The sequence below is a fragment of the Manis javanica genome, chromosome 5, assembly GCF_040802235.1.
Source record: "Manis javanica isolate MJ-LG chromosome 5, MJ_LKY, whole genome shotgun sequence".
Classification (NCBI taxonomy): Eukaryota; Metazoa; Chordata; class Mammalia; order Pholidota; family Manidae; genus Manis; species Manis javanica.
The window spans coordinates 58,693,686-58,717,527 of record NC_133160.1 but is presented as its reverse complement, the minus strand read 5'-3'; the positions used below and the strand labels follow the sequence as shown (position 1 = coordinate 58,717,527).

General features: G+C 37.2%; 1 long non-coding RNA gene and 1 pseudogene across 1 annotated transcript in view; one reads left to right on the top strand and one right to left on the bottom strand.

The window, feature by feature from the left end:
* Positions 1–23,842, bottom strand: part of LOC140849778 (uncharacterized) — a 317,738-nt gene that overhangs the window by 100,131 nt on the left and 193,765 nt on the right. The window lies entirely within an intron of this gene.
* On the top strand, positions 16,829–18,100 carry LOC108398192 (pyruvate dehydrogenase (acetyl-transferring) kinase isozyme 1, mitochondrial pseudogene; annotated as a pseudogene).

The window sequence follows — 23,842 nt, the reverse complement described above, 5'->3', positions numbered from 1 at the left end:
GATCTCCTAAGGTTTGTCCAGGTAAATGAAGCTACATGGTACATATTCTGATGACCCAGGCATAGGGAGCTAACTGCCTTGAGCTATTTTGCTCGACTGGAGACACAGGGTGTTTGAAGCATTCAGAAAAACTTAAACTTTTCTCCAAGACATCCAGCAAAAGTATATAACAAAAAATAATTTTTTAATGCATATAAAAGAAATAAAACTATTTTCATTTCCAATGATAAAAACAAATGACTTGGAATCAGATATATTTTCAAATGATCTGGGTCAGTTTATTTTTTCAGTCATTTAACAATTATTTATTGAGCACTTAATTATGTGCCATATGAGGTCCTGAGCACTGTGGATAAAATGACAGAACAAATATACAGACAAACTCTTCATGGGGTTTTTTTTCTAATGGATATATATTATTTAAATATGTTGAACTTTAATTTCTTTATCTGTAAAAAAAGGATACCTTCTTTGATTGGTTAATGTAAGGAGTTCTATGTAAAGTACTCAGCCTCTGTTCCTTGTTGTTCCATGAAAAATTCCTTTGGAGACATTTTTAGTCATATGTAATAAAAAAATAATAGAACGGCCATTCTCCAAGGGAGGAATGGGTATTCAAGATTTAAATATATCTTTATATAAGTGCACTTTTTAAGTACATTTATTGCAGTTTCTTCTATTATTCTAAAAACCATGGATGGGATTTGGAAGAGGTGATCCTTCCTCAGGAACTAAAAGTAAACAGGACATGTATATTTTAAAAGGTTCTTTTTCTCCTTAATGTATGTTTGTCACTCACCAGATCACATTCTCCTGGCTGAATTGGTGGAATTTTGGAGGACAAAAGACATCTGGCAGCCTTGGGTGAAAATTCTCAAAGATATCAGAGTCCCCTGAGCTAACAGAGTGAAAGCATCTCAGGAAAGAAGAGATTGCTAATGATACAGAACATGGCCTCCAGTTTTAAAAGTAATGAGTAAAGACTAGATCTTGTACATGCTAAGAGATTTAGACTGTTTTATTTAGGAATTGTATATATATATTTATTTAGCTAAATAATTTTATTTCTTAAGATTAAAACAACAGTACAGCAAAATCAAACAACTGGTTAATGCATGAGCTGCACTGCCTTTTTTTTGTAAAAGTGAAATTATGTACTTTTATAGCATGACATTTAAGAACATCATCTTCAGGTTAGTCTGACTTCTTAGCTTTTCAGCTGTTCCTCTTACCACTTGTGTGACTTGAACATGTTCTGTGTGACCATGAATACATTACTTCACCTCTTTAAATCATCATATGACTGTTGTGAGAATTAAATGAGGTAATTTAAGAGATGTAAATAATCAAGTTAATGACTAGTAAATTCTTAGTAAATGTTTTAGTAGTAGTAGTAGTAGTAGTAGTAATTTTTATTAGAGTTACTAGAATTATCAATTTATGAATAAAACAGCACATGCTTTCTAGCTGCATTTAATTTATCCTAAATTTACCAAAAATAGAGCAAAACCAATGATTTGATTTCTTCCAGCAAATTCCTCATTTATTTTAAGTAGATGGGAAAAAAATGATACTTCTTTTCTTTCTTTTGTGGAGTTTTCTTCTGACAACAGGAGACAGAATTACCCAGAAGAGGAATCATCCTGCAGCCCCTGCAGTGGATGTACCCAGATGTCACGAGTGCTCACAGGGAAAACAGAAGAATCGGCATGTCCTTACTTTGGTCCTTCCCTGAGTTTTTAATAAGGATGCATTTTAAATAAATTTGTTCTCCATTCTGTATATTGGGTGGATGATAAATGCTGTTCTGTGCTTCATGAGATGTTTCAGATTCAGAAAATTATTTATTTGTGTATAGAAACCTATTTGTCTTCCCAAAAGAATGAGTCTGGTAGCCTTGAGTATTCATCATTAAGTCAAATTACTAAGTTATGGAATAAGACTCCGTTTTAGGAGGGAAAGCTAATTACTAAAACTCTAATGCTTTCATCACCAGGTAGAATACTTAGTGTCTAATATTTGAGTTTCTTTCTCAGAAAATAAGATAACTGGCTTTAAGTCTCCTAAAAATTCCTCCCACAAATGCTTTCTAATTTAAATTATAATCCCTACTCCCTACACCCCAATCATTCCTCTTTTTTATAGAATTATAAGGGGAAAACTGCTGCACTTATACATGCTAATATATAATTTTCCAAAGTCTGTGCTCTGTCCAATTTTTCTAATAGCTTTGAGATCCTAATATAGTTCCTACATTCAGGGTATATAAAGCCTGTCAACATTAAAATTGTCTCTTTCTTTCTCTGTCTACCTCCTTTCCCACTCTAACCTCCCTTTCCTTTCTTATTTTGAAAATGTGTTTAGCTCTTAGGATATTTCTCAGACTTTTATTCTTCTCAGTATCCCAGAGCCAAGAATTTAGCTCTTCAAACTATTAAACTTATTTAACTCACATTTACTTCACATTTTAAAATAAATTACTGGATAACATATTTAGATTTCCTTTGATTAAAGTAGAATGTTGAATATGTTTCTCTTCATTATATTAATATAAACTTTTTAGAGGATTCTGACTTTCATCTTTAATATATACTTCTTTGCTTCCTTAAGTTGTCCTCAATAAAAACATATTTCTATATTACATAATTAATGAAATACTGTTAATGAAATTGTATAGGAAAAGCTTCCATAACTCATACATACATATTAATATAATGATTATTTTAAATATATATCTTTACATTTTTTTCTTTCTACAAACAAAAACTGGCAACATTTTTCACTATGTAGTTTATCTATTACATATTTGAACAGCAACCAACACTGTCCTTTATCAGAACAACAGTGTCAAGAGATGCACTGCAAAAGTAAGTGTGAGAAATAGGTTTGAATCGTGTATTGAACACTGGAATTATAGAGGTTCTGTGAAATATTGTAGTTATGATACTAATTTAATCTTATTTAACTAAAAGTTTTATGACCTTATTTTAAGATACCTGACTTTATTATTTATCAATAGTCAATATTTATTTATTAAGCCAATATTTTTAACAATTACTGTGTCAGGTCATATCCAGAGAGAAGAAACATAGAAGTCTTAAAAAAACAATGATTCTGGTCCTCAGAGGTTTATACTTTAAAAATAAGAGTAAAAAGGGCTCTTATTAATATGAGTAATGTCAATCATTAAAGTTCAGTTTTAAACATTTTTAAAGACATCAATTTTTAGATTTAAAAAAAAACTTGAAGTATGTAAATTCTCAAGACAACAAATTTTATAATAGACCTGGGATTCAGAACCAAGTATTCCACTCTATATCCTTTGTTTCTAAATGCTAAGCTATAACTTGCTTAGAGACCATACCTTTGCAAATACTACAGCCGACTGTTACTTGAGATCAGATGCCTTTTCTATCCTTTTAAAAGTTTACCCCTCTTCCTAACATAGTTCCTGACACATTATATTGCCACATACACTGCCCAATAAATAAATTACCCAACGAATATATGTTTACTAGTGGTCTAAAAGACAACTAACTGCTGCTCAGTTATTGCCTCCTACTGCAGAGAGATACTTAGGTCAAGACTGGTACATTTCAGTATTTTTTTTTTCCTCTTTCCGATCTCCAGGGCAACAGATTTATGTAAAAACTTATCTATTATCAACTATTTAGTTTTAAAACCAAAACCTATTCATGACCAATCCCTTTCCCTGTTCCCGTAAACTGAGCATTGATCATTCATTACTGTCTTGCTCTTCATGCCACAGATTAGTTCCTCTCTATTGGCTCCAATTTCTTTTCAGTTCACTCCAATCTAAAACCATACCTTTATTCACCATAAACTTCTAACTCCCCTCATGTAAACTTGTTAAAGTGTAGTTCACACTCGCCACTTCCATATTTCTTTCTCTTAACTTCCATTTTCAAACAAACCTCTAGTAATGATGACTTTACATTTTTAAATATTTTACAACACAAACAGTATCTGTTCATTTACTCAGTTTATCAAACAATAAACACTTGAGAATTTCAGTCCTACTTCCCTTTCCCTCTCAGATGAAATAAATTACCATGTGCTCTAGATTCTCTCTCTCTCTCTCTCTCTCTCTCTCTCTCTCTCTCTCTCTCTCTCTTTTATTGAATCCATCTACTTTTCTCTATTTTCAAAATTAACATGCACTTTGAAGTTGCCCTTTTTTGTCCCCTGGATTACTGCCACAGCCTCCCTACAGTTTTCATTGCATTTTATTTTTCCATGTTCTCACCCATTCTTCTCACTTTAGCCAAAGGGATGTGCGTGGGAATATGACTGAGACACCCCTGCTGCTATTCCTGTCAGAGGAACATGTACAAGGTAAAGCTACATTGTAAAAATAATACAAAATTGCAAAGACACCATGTTCCATATGGTCCTATTTCTTGTGCTAGACCCATATAATCTACATCAACTTCCTTACTAATCCAAATTTATTTTGGCTTTTGCAGAAAGGAAGAGAAAGGAATTGTCATTTTAAGAAGATTTCATCAGTATGAATACTTTTCTTCCTCCCTTCCTATAAGGGGAGGGTGGACTCAAAATCTCCCCACACCTCTCCATTCTCTTTTACTCCTAAACTTAGGAAAACCCTACTGAACTTTGGTGAGCCTTCCCTCTGCTGCTAGGTCTGTTACAATGTGGGCATGTAAAAGGAATAAAAGATATAATAAAGCTGAAAGTATAATAGCTACAGCTCCCATTTCTCAATGTGGCAAAGCTCTATGTATTTCTCTGAGAGGCAGAACAGATGAACAAGCACTGAGCATCTGCAGCAAGTGGGTATGATATAGAAGAAAAGTTTTAAGAATGTGATAAAAAGAGTATTTCCACATTAATAGGCTCACCAAAATTAGAGAACTGTATGGGGTGGAGGTTGCATTGTAGGATAGCCTGTATAAACAATAAAAGCACCCTATGGGAGAGACAGCATTTAGATACCAACAGCACTCTCAAAGCCAATGGCAAAAGAGAAGGAAAAAATACCTAGAACCTAGAAGAGAGGAGCCCAAAAACTTGTTTTTGGAATCTGTGTGTTATTTTCTTTGCCATCCCCCATCACCCATCTCCCCCATTCATTTTTTCCGCAGCAGACAGCAGGTCCATGAAAAGAAAAAGTGAGGATGAGAATCAAGAAAGATACCCGGTCTAACCATATTCCCCTGCTTTGTCCTTTCGGTGGCTTATTGAAACCAGTAATAACCTGGCTCTTGGAGAAGTGTTCAACAAGACAAACACAAGGGGTAACATTTAAAATCTACTGAATATTTATCTAAAATGAGAATGTTTTAAATATGAAAAATTCCTGGATATAACTGTATTTTTTGGTAAGCACTGAGGCTCCATTTGTTGGCACATTTAAGTTTCCTTGTACTTTTTACATAGTCAATGAAGTTTCAAATATTAAAGTTGACCTTAATTATTGGTTTAAGTACTATGGCAACACTGAATTGATTAATTCATATCTGTTAGCTCTTCTTTAAAAAGGCAAATATGCATAAGTTATTCCCTTGCTTAAATGTCTTCAATGGCTTCTCTTGAAGTTATGATAGAATATTAGCATCTTTTAATTTTAAAAACTCTCCATAATTTATTCATGTCTTTTTCATAATCTCATAAATTTTCATATACTCCCATTGTGTTCTAACACTTTCTCCAAAGGGATAAAATTAGATCACTATCTGTATATGATTTGGGAAGCAATATCACAATGCCCCTCTAGTTCTCTGGATTTGCTCTGTGTGCCATAATATAAAATCCTCCATAAGGCCATTTATTTCCAAACCCAGATATAAAAAGATATCAATATCTAGATTTGCTTGTTTTTGCTTGTTGTGATAACTCACCAAACAAACAAGGACATAACCTAACTCTTAGTTTCACCCAACTGTAATCACCTATTACACTAGAAGTGTTAAATTTATAAACAGTAAAAAATCATACACATATGATTGAATAATAAATACCCAAATATATTTATGAATCATGATTTAATGCAAAAAAAGTCTTCACTGAAAGGAAATATTAGCTGAACATTATTTCCCCTATTGTGTATTGGGTTTAATCAATGTATTTTTCATTTTTGACATGTGACATTCATGTAACTTTTGTATCTCTAAGATACTACCTCAAAATTTGAGATAAAAAAACTAACAACCGCCACCACAGATTGGAACTAATAATTATCAAGTTTCACTCTGCACTAAGGATTCTAGTGGGCACTTTTCACAACAATGCAATGAAATCAGTGTTATTCCATTTAACAGGTGATGAAACTGAAGCACACAGTGTTTAAATCCAAAAATAGAGTAAGCCAATTCTCCAGGAAACTTTTCCCTACAGTTTATTTCCTCAGTCTACAATTTTAGGACTGGCCTTTGATTAACATCCACTCTTTCATAGATCAAGGAACCATATGTAAGAGAGCTTCTATATACTGAGACTACATTACACTTCTTTTGAGAGGGGGGTGAAAGGGGCTTAAGCTTGGCTTGATCTTAGAACACACAGTTCAATGGCCTGACCAAGGCCCACTCCACTCAATCAAACTATGCCCAATTCTTGAAGGATTTGACTTTATTCACACTAAATGAGTACAAGTTCTGGGAAGATAGCAATCCCCCAAACCCTTTGACCTTTAAAGGTCCAGTAATACTCTATTGACTTTATGGCCTATTAGGTGGAAGTTCACATCCCAGGAGATTTTCATTGTTGTTTTTGTTGTTGCTTTACTACCTTATGAACCCTCATACCACTTTTATAGTATTTTGAGGTGTTAATGAAAATACCCAAGATTTGATCTCCTCTAAATCATGTGTATGTGTGTGTGTGTGTGCATGCATGTGTCCATGTACAGGAAGGACCTCTGTGTCTTTCACTGTTACAACTTTTCAGATTTTATGGGTAAAAAGTTGTCTCTCTGTATTTTGTTACTACAGATTTTTTGGTAAATTTTATTTACTTATTTTACTTTCATTATTGTTGTGTGTGTGTATTTTATTATGTATTATGTAAAGATGATTCAGTCCACTATCTTCACACTTACTGAATTACATAGAAGAGAAAGAAGAGAATAAGTAGAAAAACTCAGAAATAACTTTGTGGGATGAGGGTGAGAAAAGAAGGGAATGGGGAGAAAGTGAAGAATTCCTTATACAGACAGTTTAAAATGTCTTTATGTTCCAGAAAAAAAAAAAGTGAATAATGTCTTTAAAAAGTAATTTCGTTGATTTGGTCAATAAAATAGAGGAAAAGAAAATTCTAAGAGCCTTGAAGCTATTATTAAATAACTTCAAGTTACAGTAACAAAGTATCTGAAGATAGGTAAAAAGTCCTTTATATTGTGTGTTAACAATTAGACTTATAAAGGAGCCTTTCATCTATCAAAATGGAGATTTATTGTTAAAACACAGACATGCATGGGGATAATCTCAGTTCCAGCTTGTTTCTGAAAGTCAGTGTTTCCTTTAGGCAAGAGAAAGAAAAGTTATGGGACCTGGGACAGGGTAGTCATGTTTTAAATAAAGGATGGTCCGAATGTAATTTAATCTCTTATCTCAGTAAATTGTATGCAGGCTGTCTGAACAGTTTTGTAAAAACTTTATTTTTTAAAATACCATAGTAAATATGAAGATTTCCTGAAACATCACCACTGTTTCTAGCCAGGACCCATGTAGGTACTTGTGACATTTGTGAGACCAAAGAGACATTTAAGAACACTGTAAATTTTAAAGACTTGAACCTAGAAGAACCAGAGTTAGATTAACTAGTCAAAGTGTTTTGTTTTTTGCCAGCTGCTTTTACTCAGTTCCATTGTCATGAATTCCAATGAAATGAAAAACATTGTATTCTGTCTTTTAAAGAAAAATTAGACATGGTATGGGTATTAAAATAGGAATTATATGAATCAAATACTATTGTGTGTCATCTACACAAAATCCTGTTTAATATCCTCATATTATCTTTTTTCTCTTCAAGTGTCTATGCACCTATAGCCAACGTTCCCCCAAAAAAATTGGTACAGAAAGTTGAGAAGGTGTAGAAAATGTGATTAGTAAGGTTAAATATGAAACTCTATCTCTTCTTTGCCTCTTTGTTATATTAAATGTTGATGGCATGGTGTGTCCTACCTTGCATATTTCTATTCCATTTGAGATGGTATCAAAACAAATATCTTCATTCTGGGGAGAATTCTTATCTAACCTCAATCTCTTATAAGACATTTTGATGATGATGACATCATTAATGATAACAGTAATAACAAAGCTAACATGTACTGAGTACTTATTATATACCAGGACTTTACATATATCATGTCATTGGATCTTCACAGAAGCTTCATGAAATGAATTCATTTATTATCATTTTATTCATAGTCACAGTGCTAGTAAGGGGTGAAGCTTGAATCTGAACTTAAATAGCCTGATTTAAGAGACTATGAGCCTAACCATTATGCGGTCATGCCTCATTATATTAGCAGTCCCAATCAATACACTCATCTAATGCATTTTGAACATTGCCAATAACAGAATTTTCAATCTGGAACTTCAGTATTTCTTCATATTGACCTGCAGGCAACCTTTGACCATGTCATCCTTGCTTCCCTCCTTCTCATTATCAGTCATATGTAAACTCTGTACCCAGAAAGTCTCCCATTGTACTAAAATGAACCAATATCCTAAGTTGCACAAAACCTTCCCTTCCCCTGTCTGATCCTGTTGGTTCGATATTTCTAGCTTTAATAATTTACCTGCAATATAACACAGAGGATTCCTACCACTTTAAATATTAAAGGTTTTGATATTACCTTAAGTTTACATATGACCGATAATGAGAAGGAGGGAAGCAAAGGTGACATGGTCAAAGGTTGCCTGCAGGTCAATATGAAGAGATACATTTTATTTGTAGATGAATACATTCAAATGACATTATTTATCATTATGTTAATGTGTAACTTCTAAGTGCATCCATGCAGTATTTGCATTTGTATTTCAAATGAGCAGACCATTAATACTATTACACAAGAAATAAGTAAGGTAATAAAAGCTGTGTCTTAAACTTTAATACAGAGTTGAGAATAGGTAGCATTGAAGTGGCCCTTAACATATGGTTTTGAATAACTCTCTTCCTTTATTTAGAAAATGTCCATTCAATTCCTATTGCATTAGACTTCTAAAGCATGCACCCAATAAAAAGTATTGACTTATTAGTTTTAATTCAGTTTCTTTCATTTTTGATGATTAATACTTCTAATACACATAAAGCAGAATATGAAAATATTACAGTGAAATTTAATTCTTCTACTTTGCCAGGTATTTTCTTATTTTATATTTCCCCTTCATTTACTTTTCTTTGGTCATTTATCTTTCTAATACTGCTGAATGGAGTTTTAAAGTATTCCAAAATTAGTGCTTCAGTTAAAAACTGTGCTTCTCTCAGCTAATGCTTCACATGTACAACTTTCTAAACCAGCATCCTTTTACTTCAACTGTCACATTTTAAAATAAATTAGAGACTCACATCTGCTGGCTATTGAAGTTCATGATTTAACAGACTTGACTGTTTTGGCTTTCTTTGATCTAAGCTATTTTCTCAGTAATACTGTGATTTACCTGACAGTAAAGGGCAAAGTGAGCAATGCATTTCTGGAACCACATTCATATAAAACAGTATGAATGAATGGCAGATAGCCTGACTTTAAAATATACTCCCACCTATTGTCTTTGCTATAGTGGGGAAAAGTTTTTGATATTATTATTTTCAATTTAAAATTAACAAGAACAAGAAATGCAAATAATTGAGAAAAATAAATTAATATGGGTTTAAACAACTGAAGTTTTGCTGTTATTATTTCAGTCTAGGTAAACAGATGTGGAAAATACAATTCCAAATATCTGCCTGTATTTTTTTTAGTAAGTGTTCAGTATTCTGTAATAACCCCATGTTGTTAATTTAAATGCAACATCATGTGCCTGTGTTAAGAAACATTTGATACAAATATACGTTTGTAACTAAGTGCACTCACTATGCCCCATTCCAGATTTACATATATTTCTTTTACGTTCTCTTGCTTGTGAAATGTTTTCTCTTCCTAGTGAAATATAAGGCAGAGGAATTCACTATCGTTATTCTTGCACCAAGAACACAAGGAAAGCGCTTAAATCTATTTGTTCATTTCTTTTGTACCTTTCCTTGCAATATTTTAGCATTTTATATTTTCTCTTTGCTTTATTATTTCACACCCCAAACTGCAGCAATCACATCCCAAACTGTATTCTGCACATTTAGAATTCTGCCTTCTTAATATAAGGCCTACCTAAGAATGTCTGGGAGAATCATAAAATAACAAATGGAGGATGAGGAAAAAATCATTCCAAAGGTAATAAATCCAAACTCCTGCTCAATTAGAAACTTAGGCGACCCAAACATGAAACTTAATGGGTAGGATGGAGTCGGGAGTAGTTACACAAGTGAATGAGACTGAATGTTAGACATGTAACGCTGAAAGAACCAATCAAAATCTCTTTTCATGGATTAATATGGATCAAGTCAAGTGATTCTCTCTCTGAGATCATGAGCTTGGACATCATGTAAGCTCTCTAATGTCAGAGACTACGTTTCTAACCTTAAAATGGAAACCTGACAGAATTTGCCCAGTGCTGAAGAGAGCAGAACAGATAAATAGAAAATGAAAGATCCCTAAATTCATTGTTTGAAAGCTGGACGTGGCTGTGCCTGAACCCCTGAACTTTTCAATGAAAATGAGTCAATAATTGTTGTTGCTTTAGATACTTTTAGCTGGATTTTTGTCCTTTGCAAAGGAAAAAATCTTGCCCAAAATGAGTTGAACAGGAATGAGGTAGGTCTAGAAAGTAAGGTAATTTAAGATCTACAGAATGATCTAGAACTTGCTGATAATCTTACTGCTTGTCATTAACACCAACACGACAAACGAACAGTCTTTTGCTTGTCTGAGATCCTAAATCTGGAAGTAGCTGAATTTCAAATCTCAACAGACATAGGCTAAGATGAACTATAGATACATCATTTTCACCTCCATTTGTTACAGAAAATACTGGAAAGCCTGGACTGGATCACTCATAGAAGAACCAAGCAGCACTCAGAGGTCTTGGGAGTGTTGAGGCTTTATTTCACACCAGTGGGCTCAGAGGGGAGTAATCTCCCAAAAGTCTGAGCCCTGAGCACAAACAAGGTGAGCAATTTATATTATTTTGCTATGTGGCATTCTGGCATGTGGAGGGCAAAAATGGAGCCTGGAAGGGGGCAGGAGCGAGCTGGGAGTGCTTTGCCAACTGACGGAAAAAAGCGATTTGCTGACATTGACAGCTGCGTTAAATATTTTCCTTATCACTCCCCCCTCTGATGCCCCTTTAAACACTTCATTTTAGGAGGCATTATCTTTTTGGTTTATGATAGGGTTATAATGGCTTGTCTTTGAGCTAGGATTTTTTCCTTGTGACTTTTTCGTTAAAGACCTGAGTACTTTGTAAAGAACACAAATGATTATGTTTTTATGCATTATAGATTGAAACGAGTCCTTCAGTCCTTGATAAGCCTGTGCTTAACAAAAAAATACTGTTTTTTTCAGTCCTAATTAATTTTTATGCAGCTGAGCATTATACTCAGGCTGGCTTATTTGAGTGTGAGAGGACAGGTGCTAAGTAAGGGTGGAGGGCCACTGAGGGCAGCTCCCTTGGGTGATGACCATGCACTTTATAACTTTTGTACAGTTAAACATTATAGAGAGGTACTTTAGAAATGCAGGCTGAGACTTGAGTTCAGCTAAGAGACAGGTAAGCACAGCCAAACAATTTAACAATTACCCAATAGACAATAGAAAGAACAACTTTTTGAGGAAAAGTTTAGTCAGAGGGGCAGCAGAAGAGAGTTTAATGCCCAGGATGAGAGATTCCATTCTGGCAAGGGCCAGGATCCACAGCATGCAGGTGTTCATTAGTCAGAGAGTAACCATCAGATGCGGAGGTGGAGAGGATCTGGAGGTCTGGCTGCGCTTCCTACTGATACATTTCTTTGTCCGGTATATGGGCTTTTCTCACTCTGGAATGATGGACCCATGGAGTGATGCCTGTAATTTTGAGGGCAGTAGGAGTGGTTAGAACAACATGGAGCCTAGTCCACGGAGGTTTGAAGGGGTCCCTTTTTCAATTTTTGACTCAGACTGAGTCCCCAGCCTGGGAGGAATGTACTGGGGTCCCTAAGGAGATCAGGTCTCTTTCTATAGTATATTGCTGCAGCTTATTTGGAGAGGCTTTTAAGGCTTGGAGCTGTTCTTTTACTCTCTTATTTCTTATCTGGTGTAGGTTCCCTAGGAGGCTTCTTAGACACGGGGGAGGGTGTCTATACACTAATTCAAAAGGGGAAAAGCCTTGAGTCCCAGGTGTGCAGCAAGCATGAAGGAGAGCCAGGGGTAGTAGATCTGGCTACGAGAGCCAGTTTATTGGAAAAACTTAGCTAGAGTTCCTTTGAGGGTGTGATTCATTCATTCCACTTTCCCTGAACTTTGTGGCCTGTATGCAGTTTGGAGTTTCCAGGTAATGTTCAGAGATTTAGTTAAAATCTGTACTGCATCTGCTACAAAGGCAGGTTAGCATTGCTTTTTGGGGAGGGCTTCTAGTGCAGTTTTTCTTAGGTGGGTGAGCTGATGGTATTTGCTGACTAGATGCCTTCTGGTTGCAGTTGGGACAAAGATGTATCTGTCAGGTAGCAACCATCATTTTTTCTTTTTTTTAGTTAGGGTGGCTTTTTCAGCCATGACCCAGTCTTTCTCTTTTTCAGTGTGTTTGGGTAGGGGGGGAATCCACTGGGGGCATTAGGGCCATGGTGAGGTAAGGAACTTTATCTGTTTTTTATTGGCTGCTGTTTTAGCTGCCTTATCTGCCAGCTGGTTCTCCTGGGTTATAGGGTTGTTTTCATTTTGGTGTTCTTTGCAATGCAGAATTTCTACTTTTTCTGGGAGCCAGACAGCCTTGAGGAGTTTTAGTATTGTGCCGGCTAAGAGTTGGAGAGGAATCAGTGTCCCTATGTGTTTAAGAGGGACACAGCCAAATGGGGTAACTTGACATTTATTTTTTGTCCCAGAGTAAGTTTATCTGCTTTTTAAATGAATAGAACTGTGGCTGCCAGTGTCCTGAGGCAGGGTGGCCATCCTGCCTCAATCGGGTTTAGTTTTTTTTTTTTTTTTTCCTGACAGGTATGCAACCAGCTGCTGCCAGGGCCTAACAGTTTATGTGAGAACTTCGAAGACTACTTTTTTTTTCACGTATGAAGAGACTGAATGGCTCCTTTGTATCTGGCAGGCCTAGAGCCGGTGCTTGTTGTGAAGCAGCCTTTATTTCCAGGAAGGTGGCTCTTGTCTCTTCTGTCTAGATAGGGGATTGTTGGTATGCACCCCCCAAGGAGGCTGTAGAGGGGTTTTGCCAATGCCAAGAATCTGATCCAGATTTTGCAGAACCTGGTGACCTCCAGGAACTTTCATAGGCCTTTCTTCATCTGGAGCTGGGCTAAGGAAGAAAATACCTTTTTTTTCTTCAGCCCTAGTGCCCTTTTTCCCTGGGTGAGGAGGAAGCACAAGTACTGGACTTGCTGCTGGCAGATTTGTGCCCTTTTGTATGAGTCTTGGTATCCTGAGTCTGACAGGAGTTGCAAGAGGGCCTTTGTGCCTTCTGCACAATTTTTCTGGATGTCACTGTGAAGGAGGAGGTCATCTACATACTGCAGGAGGGCACAGTGTGTGGCTTCCCCAAAAAATCTAGCAAGGTCTATGGCCAATGCCTCTCCAAAGAGAGTGGGTGAGTTCTTGAACCCTTGCAGAAGCAGTGTCTATGTTAACTGCATCTGCCGCAATATCTGGTTCAGTCCATTTAAAGGCAAACAAGCTGGCTTTGGTGGTGGTGGGGGGCAGTGCAGCCAGAGGCAGAAAAAAGCATCTTTTAAGTCTAGGCAAGTGAACAATTTGGCAGACCCCGGAATCTGGCTGAGGAGTGTATACAGATTTGGGACCACTAGGTATAAAGAAACAGTCATTCTGTTAATGGTTCACAGGTCTTGAACAGGCTGGTGCCCTCCTCCTCATTTTTTGACTGGTAGAAGTGGGGTGGTCCAGGGCTACTGACACTCGGTTAGGATGCCTGCCTCTTTGAGTCTGATCAGGTGTTCCTGGATGCCTGCTTTTGCCTCTTGTAAGAGGGGTACTGTTGCTGTCTCTGTGGCTGGGCCCCTGGAGTCAATTTTATAATGACAGGGGCTCAGTTATGAGCAAGTCCAGGTGGGCTGTCTTCAGACCACTCTGAGGGGAAGGCAGCTCTGAATTCAGGTGAGCTGCTTGAGAGGGTCTGGGCACAGAATAGCCTCCACTCCTCTTCCCTGGGTGTGGTTATTGCCAGAATGAGGGGCCCTGGCTTTTCTTGGCCGGGTTTAGTGTGAGGCTGGTGCATCCAGTTGGTTCAAAAGTTATTTGGTGTCTGAGCTTTGAGAATATATCTTGGCTGAAGAGGGGAACGGGGCACTTGGGCAGGTAGAGAAACTTATGTCAGGCTTCGTGGCTTCCAAGTTCACATTGGTGGGCTTGGCAAAAGTTTTTTTGGACTGCTTATGTCCCAGTGGCTCCGAGAATAGTTGCAGTATTTTTACTGAAGGGAGTTACAGGGAGGGTGACTACAGAGTCTTCAGCCCCTGTGTCAACCATAAAAGTCATCTGTTGTCCCCCCACTTTCATTTTGACTGTGGGCTCATGAGGGCCGAGCGTGAGAGAGCCTGGTCTTTGTCAATCTGAGTCTGTTCCTGCCAGGCTAATCAGCCTTTCCCCGTGAGGCTCCTTCTGGCAGCCACTGGCTTTGAGGCTTTGCCTCAGTTGGAGCATTTGTTCTTCCAATGCCCTTTTTCTTTACAGTAAGTATGTTGGTCCCTGGCTAGGGGTGTCCTGGACTTCCCCCATCTTGGTGGCTGGCTTTTCTGCCTTCTCCCCATCTCTTTCTTCAGGGCGGCTGCCAGGAGGCTGGCTTTTTCTTCATTTTTCTTTCAGCCTCTCTGTCGGCCTGAACTTCTCTGTTTAGATATACTTTGTTGGCAATTTTAATCAGTTGAGTGATATTTATTCCGGCAAAACCTTCAATTTTTTGTAGCTTTTGTCTGATGTCTGGGGCAGCTTGAGCTACGAATGAGATGTTAACCATTTGTGGGCTCCTTGGTGACTCAGGATTGAAGAGGGTGTAGATGTGATAAGCTTCACAGTCTTTCATAATAGTCCCCAGGTGACTCTCCCGGTCATTGAGTGACTGAGGACACTTTGATCATGTCCATAGGCTTTTTGGCCCTGGCTTTGATCCCCTGGAGGAGGGCATCCTGATATCAGCAGATCTAGTGCTGTCCCTCAGGGGTGGTGAAGTCCCACTCTGGGTGTTCCTCAGGGACAGCAATTTCAGTCCATGCACCCCAATCAAGGACTCTGGCTGCCTCCTCTCTTCCATTGTGAACAGGGTGTAGACAAGCTGTTGGCAGTCTTTCCAGGTCGGCCAATGGGTGTAGAAGAGGGATTTCATGAGATCAACCAGGGCTTGTGGTTTTTCTGATGAAGTGTTGTGTTTTTTAATTGAGAAGGTTAGTTGTGGAGAAGGGTTGATAGTAAAACATGGACTGGCCAGGCTGGATGGTCCCATCTTTATTATGCCTTTCAGGCTCCTGTGTCTCTGGCACTGGCATCTGAAGGGTGCGTGCTCCTGGCCGAGGGCATAGTCTGGCTCCTGGTTCAGGGGAGAGTGGGTCCACTGGTTCTGGAGTTGGCAGGAAGGCTGATGGCAGCAGGGTGTCTGGGACCGGGGGCTGTGTGCTGCTGACCTTGGGGGCACACAAAGTAGGGGCAATATTGGCTCTCCCTTTGGGTCACCAGCAAGAATTTGCAGAGGCTCAGGCTTCTGTTGATTCTTTGCAAGCTTCTTTGTTGAGGCAACTAAGACCCTACCCTGTCCTTGACTGTTGCAAGTGAATCACACCCAAGGGGGAAGAGCCTGGCCAACTTCTAACCAGGAGTTAAAGTACGGGAACTGATTAGGATGACCTGGATCTCTAGGGATGTCCTGCCAGGCTCAGCGGATTGTTGGGACATCTAGGATTCCTTCTGGAGACCACCCTACACTAAAGGTGGGCAATACAGATTCACACAGGGTTTTCAACCTGCCAGGAGTTAATTTTACTCTAGTTTTTCTGAAAATCCATTCCTGAAATTCTTGATCATAGTGTCAAAGACTGTGGGTTTACTGTGCCCTGACCCCATGATGTGTCCATGGATGGTGCCACGACAACAGACAAGGGAGGGGTGCCTCCTCTGTAGAGGAGACCAGTCAGATGCCCATCCGTTCATGCTCCTCTCGGAGCCTTTGATCAGCCTTGACTAAGGTGCACCTGCTCAAAACTTAAGGAAAAAACTGTTTAAAGCACAGTAGTTACGTTTCTCTAGACACACAGTAAGTTCCTTAAGGAGGATTTTTGTAAATTACAATCCTTTTTTTCAATTCTTAACTAACATAAAATTGGGCATATAAAAGACAATAAAACCATGTTTTCAGATGATACTTTGATCTAAGAATAAAAAATGAGTCTGGGGATACTGCTTCACCAGGTATATTAGTTTCCACCATGACAAACTACCATAAATTTAGCTGCTTGAAACAACATCAATTTAGCGGCTTTGGGGGCCGTGCTGCAGCAGCTGTCCCCGGCCCCCTGAAGCCGTCACCTCCCTCGCGTGGGGCTTGGCATGGGCCTGGTGCGGCTGCTGCACGGAGCCGCCTCGGCCGACCCTGGGCCCCTGCAGCGCGGCGCCCACCCCAGCGCCAGCCGCAGCCTCACCTCGGACTCCAGCTCTGGCCCTGCTCCTGAGCTCAGAGTTCTGGGCCAGGGGGACTTGTATGTGCGCTTCTCGCCGTCGCCGCTCTCCATGAAACATTTCCTGGATTTCGGATCTGTGAATGCTTGAGAAAAGACCTCATTTATGTTCCTTCGGCAACAGTTGCCTCTTGGATTGGCAAATATAATGAAAGAAATAAGTCTTATTCCTGATAATCTTCTCAGGACTTCTTCAGTTCAATTGGTACAAAGCTGGTATATCCAGAGCCTTCAGGAGCTTCTTGATTTTAAGGACAAAAGTGCTGAAGATGCAAAACTATTTATGACTTTACAGATACTTAATTTAGATCAGGAACTGACACAATGTTGCTGTCCCCACAATGGTCCAGGGTGTGTTTGAATACAAGGAGAGGTTCGGAGTGGATCCCGTCACCAGCCAGAATGTTCAGTACTTCTTGGATCATTTCTTCATGAGCCGCATTTCGATTAGAATGTTGCTCAATCAACACTCTTTATTTGGTGGGAAAGGCAAAGGAAGCCCACCTCATAGAAAACACATTGGAAGCTTAAATCCAAAGTGAGACGTAGTCATTAAAAATGGCAATAACATGCTAGGCGTCTGTGTGATTTGTATTATATTAGCTCTCCTGAACTAGAACTTGAAGAACTAAATGAATGCAATGAGAACAACAATGGAACACCATGCAGACAAAGCTGTTTACCGCCCAGTTCAAGTCCACATCACACTGGATAATGAGGATTTGACTGAAGATGAGTGACCGAGGAGGTGATGTTCCTTTGAGGAAAACTGACAGACTCTTCAACTACATGTACTCAGCTGCACCCCGGCCTCATGTGGAGAAGTCCTGAGCAGTGCCCCTGGTTGGTTTTGGTTATGGATTGCCCATATCACGTCTTTATGCACAATACTTCCAAGGAGACCTAAAGCTATACTCCTTAGAAGGTTATGGGACAGATATAGTTATCTACATTAAGACTCTGTCAACAGAATCAATAGAAAGACTCCCTGTGTAGAATAAAGCTGCCTGGAAACACTACAGCACCAACCATGAGGCCGATGACAGGTGTGTCCCCAGGGAGAGAGCCGAAAGACATGACAACATTCTGGAGTGCCTGGATACACTTGGGACACCTGGAAAATCCCATGTCGCTTTTGTATTAGATTTGGAAGGGATGGTGTTCAGAACTATATTATACCAAATACTTAAAGTGTCATTTTCACAATTAACAATTTAGGTAGAATAAAGGAACAGTGCATTCCATTTATGCCTGTTAAACTTTGTAAAGGATGAAACTGTACTTATTTTATACTTGTATTTTCACAATTAACTGAACATATTTTTAGACAACCATATTTTTGGTCAACTTTCCTCTTCATGGTGGACTTCAGAAGTGCAGAAGTCTTTGGTTTCTACAGGAAGCTGTGTAGATTTCAAAAATACTTTTCATTTATGTCTGCTACAGTTTCTTAATACTGATTAGCTAGTTAGCCATCTTTCTGTTTTTTTGAAGGATTCTGCCATCGTTTATTTAGTAATGTCGACTTTAATAATGTGGTCTTCAGATTCACCAGTGACTAATTACAAGTAAGGCAGAAAACAATTACCCAGTAAATATAGAACCAGCCACCTTTCAGCATCTACATGCATTGTCTGCATTCTGAAGTTAATTTATCATTTTAAACTTTCATTCCAAAGGATTATAATGACTGGTTCCCTGTTGAGTGAAACCAGAATCATGGGCAATCTACTTTAAATGTGCTTGTGATTATGCAAGGGGAAATTTTTATACTAAAAGTGAAGTAGCAGCTGCTAAATTCTAGAGAAGAAATTGAGGGCAAAGCAGTGAGTCCCAAAACTGAACTATCGATTGTTGAGATTATCTGATGGAGCTTTTAAGAAGCAGAGTTTTTTTGGGTCCTACTCCAGACGTATGGAATCAGACTCTCTATGGCTGGAGCCCAGAAATCTCAATTTTTAGAATGCTTCCTAGGTGGGTCTGAATGTTCACCTAATTAGGAAACCACTCTTTTAAAGTGAGAAATGGTGATACTATATTTGCTAAAGTAATATATCTTCATTTAGGTTTTGGGTTTTACCTATTGAAAGGTCAGACTTCTGGACTCTAGAACAGAAAAAAAGTGAATTTCAGGCCTGATGCTATTAGCATAATTAGAAGCAGGAGACAAATTAACTGTGGAACCATAAATACACAAATATTGACAAAGAACAGTTTTTAAAATAGCCAGATATTTGTTATTAGGCAAAAGTTAATTTGGGCTTATCACAACAATCCTTTGCATATGGTAATTTGTACTTTACAAATACTTTGGTATAGTATGATGCTTCCCTTGGGCTTTAAAACGGAGTATACAGCAGGTGGTATCATCCTGTTTTTGAGCTCAGAATGTGGCCCAGAGTTGCACAGAATTGGATCTGGGGCCCAAGCTGTAACTGCTGGTCACTGTCACCTGCCACATCTGGGAGACCATGAAGCTGGGAGACTGTGTTGTTAGGCATACCTCATCTTTTAAGGTGACAGAGAAATACACTGAAAATTTTAGAAGTTGAAAGAACAGATTTACTACTTAAATAGTGGAACTTTATTTATCTGGAAAATACATTGCACTGAAACATCTCATTCTAAAAAGGATTTCATAAGCTTAATAATTCTATGTAAATGTGTTCATTGGAAGGGATGTTAAAGGGCAGTTGGTCTAGGATCCTCATTTGAGAGATGATGATCATAAGACTCGGGATGTGGGGTTTGCCCAGGACTTCTTAGCTAATGCAACCAAATGCTTGGAAAAGAGGTATTTTACTTAATCTGTCATTCCTTATGAATTTTGTGAAAAATAATAGAATATGCCAGTGAATGATTTATATTAGTTCAATGTCTAACAAGTTTTTAGCTTTAAATTACACTTGTGAAATGATGAACTAGTGTAGAATTTTTTGAATCAAAGTATTCACTTTCTTAAATGAGACATTTGTATAGCTGACATAAATTTGATGATTTTACTTATGAAACCCTCTTCTCCCCAACAACAACAAAAAATTAAAAGTTTTTCATTGTTTAAAAAACACAGCAAAACATGAATTTATCTCACATAGAGCTCACCTGAGTCTTATGCTTAAAGTACCAGAAGGCAGAGCTCAAGGTGTCCCAGACCTGTGCTCCTGGAGGTATGGATATGAACTGCCTCCCAGCTTACTCAGGTTGTCAGCCAAGTCCAGTTGGTTGTAGGATAGTGGTCACCATTTTCTGGCCGCAAGTAGTGGGTGAGACAGACTCTTAATCCCTAGAGGCCTCCAGGTCTTGCAAATGACTCCACATCTCAGAACCGATAAAGGAAGGCTTTATCTTCCTCCTGCTTAGAATCTGACTTCTGCTCCTTCACTTCTATCTCTAGTTGGTAAAAGTCCTCTGATTTTTTTAAAGCTCATGTAATTCGATGGGAACCAGCTGAATAATTTAGGCTCATCTCCCTGTTTTAAACTCTGTAATCAAAATTGTGTTTACAAAGCCCCTTTTGCCATGTAATATAATATATTAGCAGGTTTCATGGATTAAGGCATGGACACTCTGGAGTACCATTCTGTCTACCACACCAGGTTAACTTTATTCATTTTCTCTAACTCATACATTGCTAAAACAACTTTTATGAATTAGTATTGAGGTTTAAGTCCAAAATATCTATAATACTACAGAGTACAAGGGAGTGAAAGTAGCTCTTGGTATAAAGAATGCATATAATATCTCTACTATGGGTTCCACTTTTAAAAAAGTATTTCTGAGAAAAAGATATGTCTTTCCAAATGAAAAATAAAACTTCTTAAAACCCTAGAAAAATATTGTTTCTGTAAAGAAAGAATGCCAAGTGATTAATGGTATTGTGAGAAAATTTTTATAAATTTCTTTCTCTGTATGTAAAAACTTAGTGAATTAACTGTTTTGTAACTAGAGTTTGGTTCATTTTGACAAATATTCATTAAATACCCTTACTGACTGTAGTAATGAAAGGAAATATTAACATTTCTGGACATTTCTTTTGATGAATTTACAATCTACTGATAATATAAATAATTACAAAGAAAGTGAAACAAAAAACCATTAGGACCTTAATACCAAAGGATCAAATATTCACTTTATGCCTTTTTAAATTTCCCTAAGCTTTCCTTTATTTCATTAGAAGTACATTTACGATCTTCTCCTCACCCCTTTCTTTTCTTAATTCTGCTGCTGGCCACTGTTTAGGAAGTTAAGTGTAGGATATTAAAAGTCAGCAGAGACTTTAGCTCTGACAGGTCCAACCCCCTCAATTTATAGGGCATGACTGAACCTTTTTGCAGCTTTTAAGTTCTTTAAAGAAAAAGTACTTAAGAACAAAAGATTTGCTTAACCTAATCAGAGCCAAGAGATATGTAAAACATTATTACATCTCTAAAAAGCTGGTCTTAAAAATACAAGATTGCACTTCATAATTACTATCTATATAAAAATATGTGAGTCATGCATATGTTCCGTGCTGCTCCTTTAGTTATCCACTAAGTTTCTAAACTTCAAAAATTGGGGAAGATGTTAATGGAAGAAGGTACCATATTGCCTAATTTTGATTCACTACATAATACAACACTTAATACATCGTAGGTTGATTTTAGTTTTAAGGGGCTTCCATTGTAATTAAGGAAATTATGAGAAATCAGGAAACTTAAAAAATTGAGGAAGCAATTCTTCCTTATGTTTCTGTACATTTTATGAAAAATTTAACTTCCCTGGGCCCCACTCAATGAATGTCATGAAAAATAAAAGGAATAAATACTGACTTATACATTTCCCAAGTGTCCACAGATCTATGGATGCTAATATCAATTGAGAATGATTGGAAAGGAATCAGTCTTTTATCATTAATAATTCAGAATATTTTGTTTGAACAGCTAAGAAGTCAGCTGGGAAATTCTAATGTTTTTAAATATGTCACTGATGACAGAAAAATAATAAATAAGCATTAAAGGGTGTACATATGAGTACTATTGTGAATCCAAGTTTTGAGGTAGAAAAAACACACTGCTTAAAGTTACAGCGACTAAATAAATAGTAACTCCCACTTCAGACATATAACTTCAAAAATGTCAATGATGGCACCCCAAATGTTAATTTGATATTTTTATTTATTCCTTTGATATAAATTAATAGTGAAGAAAGAGAAGTTTCCAGAAAGAGATAATTGTTTTGTTTTTTAAAGTGAGCATATATAATTTTTATTTTCATGGCTTCTATTTATATCAAGTAGGTGCTTGCTGACATGAGTGATAGTTCTACATAGCAGCCTGTTCACAACACATGATTTTGGGAACCAAGATTTAAGATCAGAATGAAACCAATCATAAAGCTACCTTTATATTGAACCACCAAGCTGGTATCCTACAACAAATATAATCCTAGGAAAGGAATTTATTTCAGAGCTTGGACAAAAGGCTGAGTTAGCAGGTGGTATTTTTTTTTCTTGTTTTGTTTTGTTTTGTTTGATCTCAGCTTCAAGATTTTGTTTCCTGGGGCACAGTAGCAGCCAGTTTATTATAGTACCTGATTGTTCTTACAATTGTTTTAGTTTTGTGTGCATGCATGTGGGCACACATTTGTGTGTGGCTGAGTAATTTTAAGCTCAATTTCCTTTAGAATTTAACTCTCCAGCTTGGAGATCATTTTTTTAAATGCGGATGAAAAACCCTATAGTCTGCTTTGTCAGTCATCTCTTAACAAAACAATATGTAGAAAGAGCAGGTTCTTTCTCCAGTCATCAATTAAAAACAAACACAACAAAATAACTGTTTTGTTGGCATTTTTTACAAACCTTAGAGCATTCTATGCCTTTGTCTTCTTACTGTTAGTCTCTGAAGTTCACATAAATCTTTGGATAAATCTACTTCTCCATGTTTATGAATGTTCCCTTTTGTAAGTATTAAAAAAAAATTCACACTCACCTAAAAACCTCTCTCTCTTTTCTTTCTCATTTCCATCAATGTTATCAAGATTAATTTTAAAAATCTTACAGATACAGAGTCACAGTGTAAAAGGACTTTTATTTTTTAGCTTTATTCCATCCAAGAAGAAAAGTACAGATGAGTGACAGGGAAGTTATAAGATTGTTTAGTGTTTGAATGAAGCTTTGGTATTATTTAATTGAATCCATACATTTCACATATAAAAAATGAAATTCAGAGACTAAATGGCTTGTATAAAACCACATAGGTAGTATGTGGACTTATGCTCAGCCATTTGATTCAATATTTAACGTTATTTCTGATGGAAAAAAATAGTTATGAATGAGTCTCTAATAGGGATAGATAGAAGAAAATATTAGCCATAGTCAAAATTTCAAAAATCACATTTTACAAACTTGAGAAAATACATACAAATGGAAAGATCTTATGTGTGTAGGTAAAAGTAAGTATAACAACCATGTAGGTTCTCACTCTCAAGAATTTGTGGGGGAAATTTACATGTATTATAAAACAGGGACAGTGGTTAAGTGTATGAGATTGAAAACAAAAAAGCCAACATGTTTGGAAAGTAAATAAAAAGAAGTTTGGAGATCTACTGCAGATTTAATTCCATAAAAATGTTTGACCATTTTCAAGGCCATCCTAGATAGACATGGTTTGATATGATTTTCCAGGCTGAGATTGTGTCTTTAAAGCACTTTAGCTGAACTAGACAATTTCATACACTTGCATATTTGATGAAATTCCCATTTGCTTCTCATTACCTCTGATGTGAGCACATGCAGTTACAGGACATCTATTGTGATTATGATTAGAGTTTGAAAAACAAACAAGGAAAATTTCCATACTAACCAGGTGATGCTGAAAAACCACATGCCACTAAATTTGAGATATTTATC